The following is an 11,153-nucleotide window of genomic DNA, read 5'->3' as shown; positions in this document are numbered from 1 at the left end:
ATAGTGCCCTCCACCCTGTGGTCATTGCTAGCCTGACTGCTCTACACCTTCATAATCTAAAGAGAAGTTTGTCTGGCAATTGGCCTGGCTCACAACCAGGACTCTGTCCAATGGAAGGGTTCCCTTTAAGACAGCATCTCTACAAAACTTTAAAGCAGAACCTACTGGCAAAGAGATTAACCAACATAGCTGCTAATACATAAATATGACTGAGATTCACTAGTAAGAAAATATCTAAAGAGAAAAATCAAGGAGCCATAAAAGAAATACAAAAAATGCTTAAAAATCATCTTTCTAACCTCAGAGAGATTCAAAGGGATACTGAACTCCTAAAATAAAGTATCACAATGAACAATAAAAGAACAAAAGAAAATTCTTAGAAATCATAATTGCTATAAGGATTCATCAAGTTAAAATGAGCAATTTGGATTAGCAATCTGAAAGATAAAGGTAAGGAAATGTCCCAGAAAATAAAATTTGAAACACTAAGAATTGGGAAATATTAGAATATTTAAGTGCCAATTACAAGGTATAATCTTGTTGGGAGACCAGATAGTTAATAAATGGGTATAAATACAGAAATAACTGAAACATGTTTCAAAGAAAAAGAAAGATTCAAGTTAAATGAGTCTACAGATTATAGGAAGAATGGAAAGCAGTAACAATCCAGAGAGAGAACACTTCAGTATTAGAATCCCAACCCCACAGGAATTTCATAATATGTTTGACAAAGGGGACATAGCATACAGAGGAAGGAAAGAGTAGCTTGGCATCAAATATTTCATTAGTGCCATTGTGTGCCAGGAAAAAGATGGTATACCTCAGAAGAAAATACATCAAATTTTAAAATTCATATACAGGAAAATTTTCATGTAACTGTGAAAAGAAATTTAAAAAGGAAGGTATACGGTCTTACTGTCCATGATCCTCTTTTGAAAATGAAAAAGATGTATAACCCAGAGAAAGAAAAAGGAAGCAAGAAAAAAGTCACGGTTCAGAGGGAATGATCCAACTGAAATGTGATGCAAAAAAAAAAAAAAAAAAAAAACCCCAGGGTAGTTTTAACAGGAAGTAATAGGCCACTAAAATTTGTTCGGGAAGAAAATGGGTATCCCTACCTAAATGAGATGGTTAAACCATTTGTTAGTTTTAATGACAAATTAAAGATACTTATCTCTTCTTTTAATAACAAAGTCAAGTAAAGCTCCCAGAAGAAATAAATTGTGCAAGAATCACATAGTCCAAATATTAAATTCTTTAGTTTTTGAGCAACAGACTGAGTGAAAAGAAAAATAATCCACATACTCAACTACAATATACTGAGTAAAAGCCATGAACCCAAAGCTGTGCCAGACTGTTTCCCACAAATTAAACAATCTAATTTTAATAGCAGCCCAGAAGTAAGCTTAGGATGATAAAAGAAGGGAAGATGAACTTGACACTGATGAAATGAGGTCTCTTCCCCAAGGCTTCCAGATAATAATGAAGGAATTAGAACCTACTGTCCCAATGAAAAATGGGAAAATTATGTAGTGGTGAGTTTTCTGGCATTAAATTTAAATGTAATTTGGATACCCATCATTCAGGATGTCAAATTGATTCTTTATTCAAGGGGAAAGTTGAATTAGAAAATTAATTTATTTTCTTATTTGCTTACTTAAAATAGTTAGTATGATAATATTCAGAATACAAAGTAAAATAAAGTATCTCAGCCATCAAGGGGCATATAATTTTGTAGATTATTAGTCTGCCAGAGCATGCAGTGGAGATAAAGGCATGTTGAGAACCAGCATCTTTCTTACTGGATCCCTTCTCTGCCCATTTCTGCTTCAGAAATTTTTGACCTTATGATCATTTTCATCCCACATCAGCCTTCTAGATACTTCCATGAGAATACTAATAACCCAAAAACTTAAACAAAGGAAGCAATATTAACTCTTTGCACCCTTGAACATAAATTAAGATGGTTATTAAGTTATTTACATTTTTAATCCTTTACAATGGTGCTTTCAGATTTTTCTTATTCTATATAACATTGGTGAAAAGTTACACTTGAAGAAGTCAATGAGCTCACAAGACTGAAGAAATTCAGATGGATGTAGAGGTAGAAAGAGAAAGATGTGCTTATAAATCACCTGTTCAACTATTATCTCACAGAGGAGGAAGAAATTGAAAAAACATTGTTTGCCATGATACTTGCAAACTCAACCTAAAATCTACTGTGGGAATTTCACCATCTGACCTGTGAGAAGACTTGAAGTTCCTGGTTCTATAATATATGATCAAGACATTTAACAATTAACTACAAGGTATGAGTCAATGTTGTCCAACAAAATTAATTGATTCAAAAGATGACATAGACTTTATTTTAGACACATTAATTCCCAGAAGTAACATGCTTGCAAATACTAACCCAGTTAATTAATTTCTTTGAATCGTGGGATTTAAGGGATTCATTAAGCATGAACAGGAAAAGCATGCAAGTTGGTAAAATATTAACTGCTGTGGTAGACTAGGAAGGACAATTTTACACAATGTTTCATGCTTCATAAATCTGTTAAATTTTCTATCAGCACAAGTTTAATAACCAGTTGAAAACCTTGATTGCATTCAGGAAATTCAAATTACAAATACTAAAGTTATAATCACTTTCTAACTTACAGAAAAATTTTCTAAATTTGTTTAACTAAAGCATACAACAGTGTTGGTTCAACAAGCTGCCATCAAAAACTAATGTTTTCTGAACCAAACATTTCACATAAATCACCTCATTTAAATCTACATGATAGGTATTACTATTATTCTATATTCTTTTGGCTGTATTCTGAGGCTTAGGAGACACTTTAGTTTGTCAAGACCTCACACTAGTAAGGAATGGAATCAGAACTCCTTTCCAGGCTGTCAGAATCCAAAACCTGAGCTTTTAAACTCTATGCAGAAAAGCCCACCAAACACATAAAGTCCATGATATAACAAAACAGACTATATAGGATAATTATATTTTACCAAAAAAAGTATACACATTCAAGCATACACAGATACTTACCTCTAAACAAATGAAGGAAAAAGAGAAAAATCCAAATAGTAATTATTATACTTGGGTAGTAGGATCATAAATAACCCTTTTTATCTTGTTCTTTATGCTTTTCTATATACTTGCAGTTTTCTATAATATATATTTACTATTTTATAAATTAGGTCACATTGAAATCATTCTCAATCTTTCCTGATTGTATTAACGATAATAATAAACTCTGGATAGAGTCTTATGATGGTGTCAATATATGATTACAATAGTAAACAAAAAGGTTTTATCTCTGTTCTAGAGTATTTTTGGAGACACAAGGGTTATTGAAAAACAATCTGGTCTAGAAACAGTTCCCCAACCTAGATTATGTACTTCCAAATTGTGGATTCATTCCAGGAAAAAAATTATTAAACTACAATTTTGACTACCATTTGAACAGACCTCACACAGGCATTCCTGAAGTGTCCAGTTGTCTTGAGATTTCAGAAAGATAAAGTATTTAACAACCTCCTTTCAGAACCACAGTAAATCAGATATAGATATAGATAGATATATAGTTAGATAGGTGATAGGTAGATAGACAGATTGATTGATATGAAAAGGAATATCCAAAGTATCAAGTATTTATTCTTGAAGATGGCATGTTTATTTTCTGCTTCATAATTTTTCAATTCAATAGCAGCTCTCTGAATGAAATTCTATTTAACCAATAAGCTTACTCCTACCTATACTCTTTGAAATTTCCTCTGTTGATTTTTTAAAAAAAAATTATTAGCATAATTTAATTGTACAAAGGAGTTTCAGTGTGATATTTACATACATATATATAATGTACAATCAAATTCACTCCATTTATCTTACTGTTTTTTTAATCCTTCTGCATTCTCTTTTTAAACAATTTTAGTGGGTTTCATTATGCGTATATTCATTAGACATATAATTCTCAAAAGAATAACAAATACATGAAAAAATGTACAAGTCTCTTAGCCATAAAGGAATTCAATAGAAGAATAACACTAAGATTTCATCTCACCACAGTCAAAATGGCTATCATCAAGAAAACAAACGTCAAATGCTAGGGAAGATGTAGTGGGAATGGAGAAGGAAGATTTATCCACTGTTGATAGGAATGTAAATTAGTGTGGCCACTATGGAAATCAGTATGAAAGTGCCTCAAGAAACTAAAAATAGAAATACTGTATGATCTTCTGCTGTTCTGCTTGCAGTCTGCTACCCTCTTTATTTGTGCTATAGATCTCAAGACAATTATGTTTTTGCCCTAAATTTCTATTTATACCGATGATAGTAATCATAAACATTAAGTAATTTCTCATGAAAAATTTAATATGATTATTCAAAGGTTGTCATTTTGGTAAAGAAAATATTAAATCATTGGGAGCATTTAATAAAAAATGAGTTTCTAAAATAACTGTTGTCTCTTTTAATTCTATACAAGACAAGTCTAAAAGTTGGAGGAAATACATCAGAGCATCTGCACTTGAATTGCTTGGCAATAATATAAATTCCTATTATAATTCTAATTTTACTTTTAATCTATTCTTATTCCCATTCTTATAAGATATGTGGAAATAAACATCTATTATAATATATTTTAAATATGCATTAAATATCTGACCTAAAATAATCAGTTTCTTACAGAAATATTTGGTATTCTATATTAGATTTTTAAAAATATTTCAAAATCTATATGCAATAAACTCCTTTAAGCCTACATTTTTAGGCAAAAAGGCATTATGAAATATAAATGAATAATTACAGTGAAAATGAATGTAGAAATATTATAATTACATATAAATGCACCTGAAAACAGTAAAATTTCAATTTGATTTATGTATTTATGGGATATTAGCTGCATCTCTTTCATGAATTTGGGTTCTTATTTTACTCACTTACAATGACTCCATTAGTTTTACAACTTAATAAATAATGAAAAATAAATCTTAGTGCAGTTATAATTATGTACTTTACTCTGAGAAATCATAAAGTTCATGAAAGAAACTTGTGAACCCGTACATCAAAGATCATTTCTAAACCAGCATATCATTGTGTTAAAGTTAAACTAACTCTGACCATCTAGATTTAAAAGAGATATCCAAACCACATGATTTCAATATATTAGGAATAATTATAAAGAAAATTAACTTGTATTCATTGAGCTTAATCATTACATAAACATCTAAAGTTTGCAAAAAAACTGAAGTACATCAATCATCAAAATAGTTGAGTTTCCTCTATTAGTGACATTTTTAACACAGAAAATGTTTAAAACAGATTGGCATACTCCATGATTAATTGCCAAATAAAATCATAAAAAGATCAAATTCAGAATTAATCTGAATCTTTTCAATCATTTTTATTAATGCCTATAAATTGAAAGTTATGTATTTTAATGATTCTCAGAAGTTATTCATTACACATGATTTAATTTTTATTCTTCTAAAAGCAATATTTTGATAAGTAAAAATCACAATAAATGTTATCCAGATCAATATTAAGAAAAAATTGATATACCTTTTTATCCCAAACCTCCAACCCATTGTCTTTTAAAATAAACTTAAGAGTGAGTGAATATATTCAGTATTAGGGGCAAAAATAAGGAGTCTGTTAGTGAAATGGGTAAATACTTTTCTATTTTACTTTAAGTGTATATTGAACAATTTGAATGAGAAGAAAATAGATGAAAGAATTTTGGAAAAATAATATAATACAGTATAAATGTAAGTATTATATATAATATAGTATTATAATAATATATAAGTATTATATATAATATGATATAGTATGTATGTATATATATAATAGTAGAGAAAGGAATGATCAAAAACAAAGAGCACATCTGTACAGACACAGGAAGAAAGCACTAAATAGGAAAGAGCTGTGGCCCATATGGTGGGCTGAATTTGTCCCATAAATCTCAAGCATCCTTCACATAGCGTATGTGTGCTCTGAGATGCCAAAGAGTGCATTAAGATATCTTGGCTGTACTTGGGACCTCTGTAAATGTCAGCACATCTGTCCTGTTGTTTAGGGGTCACACTACTTAAAACTACAGCAAAGGAATTATCTCTTCATTTGTGTTTGGGTGTCAAAAGCTTCCCCCAAAATGTTTCCCTGAGATTCAACTTAGTCTCTGTTACCGCAGTCTTAATCAACATGTGGAGCTTTTCAGTCACTGTTAGGAAAAATAATTTAAATTACATTAATTAATGATTTATGAAATGTAAAGCCACTAGGTTTATTGATGATTCTATCATTAAAGAGTAATTTGGGTAAAAGGATAAGGTGTAGAATGAAATTTGGCTTTGAGAAAGTAAAAAATGAGGTACCTTTTTAATGAGCATTCAATATTTTATTAGGAGCATGACAAAATAAGTAAAGGTATCGTGATTAAAAAAAAAATACACATGCACATGCCAACTTTTTAAAGGAAAGTCAGTAGCATAACATGTTTTGAACAAAAGATTCTCTACATTACTCATTCCAAATCAACCACTTCATGTTGGTGAACTAAGTTTCTATTGAGTAGTTAAGCCTTTGCTGAGGTAATTAAAATAAAAAAACATTACTTGATGAATGAAATATAATTTTTATTTATTTGCCAGTTCCAGGCTGTCTACAAAGCTAACCATAAGAAATATGTGTGATTCTATCTAAATTAACCTGAAGAAAATCTTCCTTGATTATCCATGATTCTTTTCATTCTCCTAGGAATCTTATATCAACATTAGGTGACTTGTCAATCACCTTGAGAATTTCTGAATAAAATTTCAAGAAAATTAAAATGTTTCAGGGACTGTTCTTTACTTTGTAAAGTAGAAAAGACTGATTACTTTTTAAAAAGCAAAATAATTAAGAAAGTTGAAATTTATTTGGGCATTTCCTCTACTCCTGAAATATGATGCATTATTTGGAGCAGTTTCTTCCAAGGAATGTAGCTAAATTTGGATATCAGATAAATAATAAATTTTCTTTTTAGTTATGAGTATGTCTCTTGCAATACTTAGGATACCATGCAATATTTGGGGCTCACTTTTACCAAAAAATGTTTTGCCATCAATCTGAAATTTAAACTTTATTGGGTGTCCTATATTTTTATTTGCCAAACCTGGAAATCCTATTTAGGTCAGGAATTGGGCCATACCTGTAAATTTCCTTGGGACTGACAAAACCATGAAACATATATAGGCTTGGAATTCCAATGAAGCAAGTGTGGTAGATGGAGTATTGTGACTGGTTCCATTTTCTCACCACAAACATGTTTTAAATGCCTCATTTCCTTAAACAATATTAGCATAAAACCAATTTTCTCAGAAAAAATAAGGTTGTCTCTATTTTATGTTCAAGTGATTTCAGTAATTATTAGAGTTAGCTAAAGGAAGACAAAATTCTTAAGGAAAAATAAATCATATATTTTAACCTTAAGATTATTAGACTGAGAAAAAAGGAAGAAAAATGTGTTGGGAAAGAAGAGAGATGGGGGTATAACCTAATCATGTATACTTATCAGAGGGTTAATTCAATATTCTTAGCACCTAATACTACTTTTCAAATCTTAAGGAGATTCTCTAGTCTAGCTGACTGAGACATTATTCAATTATGGGCAGTTTTTCTGACCAACTGCATGCAATGTTTTTGAAAGAAACTATACAGCTAGAAAATGATCATTCAGCTACTATCTGTAGACTTTTATCTCACTGAACAGTGATTAATAGTCATTTTGACCTTCCATTCTTCATTTTTCTAACATGTCCCTAGAGTTTTAATAAAATTTAAGCCCCCTTTATTATAGAAGTGTGTGATGTGGGTATTTTCTATCTTGAACTTTATTTTTGAATTTCCCTAGCATGTACTGTTCTAAATTCATTGCTTCTACACCTTAGTGTAATACAAGTGCGAGAAATGGTTCTTTGCACTTATTATGTATATATACATTTTACTATATGATGACTCACTATTATGGTTTTGACTTCCCCCACAATGGGGTGGGCTTTCCATTTTTCCAGAAGAGAAGAGAGCAGTGAAAAATGGGGAGAGGATGCTTGCCTCCCATGTTTACTCCATACTTATCCTGGCCATGGAAGAGAATAATTGCTTCCTGGAATGTTTTCATTTAGCACAGTATTGTGCTGCAGACACCCTGACATATTGCAGGGCGTATTTTGAGTCCCTGGTGCCTTCTCCCTTGAGTACACTATGCAGATGTGTAGCTGGTGGTATTGTATGACTAATTTCCAAGCTTACATTTGGTCTTGAACTGCAAAATAGAGGGGCATAGTTTCATTGGCTTTGATACTAAATAATAACAAAGTTAAATTTTCATTTATGTATTTAAGTATCCTATGCCTAAAGCGTGTGATCGCTTAGCGCTGTTAACCAAGGTGCGTGCTAATTTAAAGTATTTTAAGAGTGCAGGCAAGCCACATAAACTGCAAAGCTTTACTGGAATACCCATCCTCATTGCTAAACTCAGTGATATATGCAATGCATTAAATTCTATGGGACATAATATTAAGAGTATAGGTGATCCTTTCTGTATACATATTTGTTTACCATGTTCTATGCATTTACAGATGCTCAAATTCATCAATGAATAAAAAGGACTTAAATTTAAGTTCTAGCCACATTATATGTGTTATTAACAAAAGGAAGTATAACCAACTTCTCCACTAGATGGTCAACCATTGGAAGCTGAATCTTATCATCTCTACCGCCAAGACAGGGCCTATGTAAAAGGAAATGTCTCTGTACATTTGTTGAACTAATATGAAAACAAGGGTAATCTTCAAAATCTTATGTAATCTTCAGAAAGAATATAATGCAAATGTAAACATCTACCTGCTTTCATCTTCTTTCTATAATTTTCTGCTGGTTTAACTAATTAAATATAGGAATTTAAGATACTGGCAAGTGACTAATTCTCTCAGGGAAATTATACATGTTATCTATTTAAAAATCACTAAAATTTCTTCTACAAAATATTTTGAAATCCCTGTTGCTCATGTCTATGATAAACCACCTCAAGCCTGAATTGATATATAGATAAGTGTTTTTATTCTGTGACAACAAATTATGCACATGCCAGGGTGAGATAGAAAGGGGCAAAATATCAAGTCTACATAACTTACCACATTCAAATGTTATCATTTATTTATTCATTTTGTGGTGCTGGGGGTTGAACCCAAGGCCTTGCAAGTGATAGGCAAACCCTTTACCACTGAGCTAAATTCCCAGGTCCAACACATTTAACTCTTTTTTTTTTTTTTTGGCTTTCTTTTCTTTCTTTTTAATTTTTTTACAAGAATTCATTGTTTTATTCCACATTTTAAACTAATAACATTATCTCTTTTATATCTATTTGATGTCTCCCAGGCATTTAGTCTCCTAAAACAATGATTTTTAATAGCGTCTTTTATACAAATAAACTGAATCTATGCAAATGTTACTTTAAAAGTTTAGTGGGCTACAACACGTCTAACCATTAGACAAATTTTTGATTTGTCAGTATTTTTATTACATATTAAATGATTTTCTAGTTTTCCTGATCATTGCTTGTTTTTCGCTTTTATGTATCCACAATGGCAGTCAGATTTGCAGAGTAGCTTGAAAAATGAACTTCAAAATCACCTAACATTAATTGGCTTTCTTTAGAGGCATTGTTGACTGGAAGGGCTGGCTTGTGTTTAAACTCTGCCCTTTTTGTTAATTTTTTCAATAGCATTTCAGAGGAAAACTTGTTTTGAACACAAGTCCTAAATCTGACTATGTTACATGCCATGCCAAATTGCTCAGTGTTAAGACACTGGATCTCTGAATTTCTGTCACTAATTTTTGTTAAAACATTATGAAACTTGAGTTACTGGTGAAGCCCCTTATACAACTCACACCCCTCTACAGTTCCTGCTTCTCTTTCCAACAGGCTACAGGGACTATGGCAAGATGACGTTTTTGAAGAAAGATAGTGTCTGAGACTTAGAAAATGAATTTGTATAACTAACCCTGGTTCGTATCCCCATTTGGGAACTTGATTCTTCTTCCTCCTTTTCCTCCTCCATCACATAGCTCCTTGTGCTCAACTCTAGCTCAGTTTGATTAACTGATGTTTCATTGTTTATGCACCAACATATCATGTGAGACCATCTGGGTACCCTCTGAGAAGTCAGCATCTCCTTCCATCTTCTACAACTGATCATTGACTGAAGGGTCAATTCTTCAATATTAAGGCAGTTCAACTAGTCATTTAGGGATTCCTTCAACACAAGCAGTGTTTCCTCCTCTTTGTGTAGTTCCTAAAGCTGGATCAACATGGTTCTTCCTTAGGCCACCACCTTCTGCCATCTCATATCCCCCACATTTAACTCTTAACGTGTTTCTTTAATGTAAGACATGTGCATGTCTTTCACATAACATTAATAGCAGGACTAGCTCAGTAGTAATCAGACTTACTGGAAAAACAATTCAGACAAAACAACAATTCTTCATTGTTCACAATGCTAGACCTAGGATAAATATAAGAAACAACAATAGAAATGGTAAAATGAGCGTGGTAATTGAGTGCAGAATTTATTCATACTGAAAAGAGAATGATTGTTTTGTGAGCCTAAGCATGTTTTTGGACTTAGGAGAAGAATTCATTTAACTGAAAACCATTGTAATAACTGGTTCCATATAACAAGTGTAATATGTCCTGGCATGTGGCCTATAGTAACACTGGTTGCCTAATCCAGTTATTGTGAACTTTATCAAATGAAAAGTCCTGTCTGACAAATGCTTTCTCTAGTCCTGCTATAGAGGAAAACAATCTCTAAAAGCAAAGGTATTGTTGTTTTAGTATTATCACTGTTGGGTTATTTGTATTTGAAATGATATAAAATCTTCTTACATTTTAATAGGCTTTTCACAAGATTTTGAGTTCATATTTGGGGAGTTGAGGGATAAAGGGAATGAAGGTCCAAGGATTGCATATCAGTAGATAGAAAATTCAGGACTAGTGTTTACCACAAAGAAGATCTGTGTTACTAAAACTAGAATACAGAAACTAGGATAGACTGTAGAACTGAAGCTGCACATTTAGCAACTCTGATGAGATAACTGAACAATCAATTTT

General features: G+C 31.7%; 1 pseudogene; it reads right to left on the bottom strand.

The window, feature by feature from the left end:
- Window positions 1-9,975: 9,975 nt before the first annotated feature.
- On the bottom strand, window positions 9,976-10,353 carry LOC109674979 (snRNA-activating protein complex subunit 5 pseudogene; annotated as a pseudogene).
- Window positions 10,354-11,153: the final 800 nt, after the last annotated feature.

This window comes from Castor canadensis, chromosome 5 (assembly GCF_047511655.1).
Source record: "Castor canadensis chromosome 5, mCasCan1.hap1v2, whole genome shotgun sequence".
NCBI classification, from domain to species: Eukaryota; Metazoa; Chordata; class Mammalia; order Rodentia; family Castoridae; genus Castor; species Castor canadensis.
The sequence above is the reverse complement of the archived record's forward strand: the minus strand, read 5'-3'. Positions and strand labels throughout refer to the sequence as shown.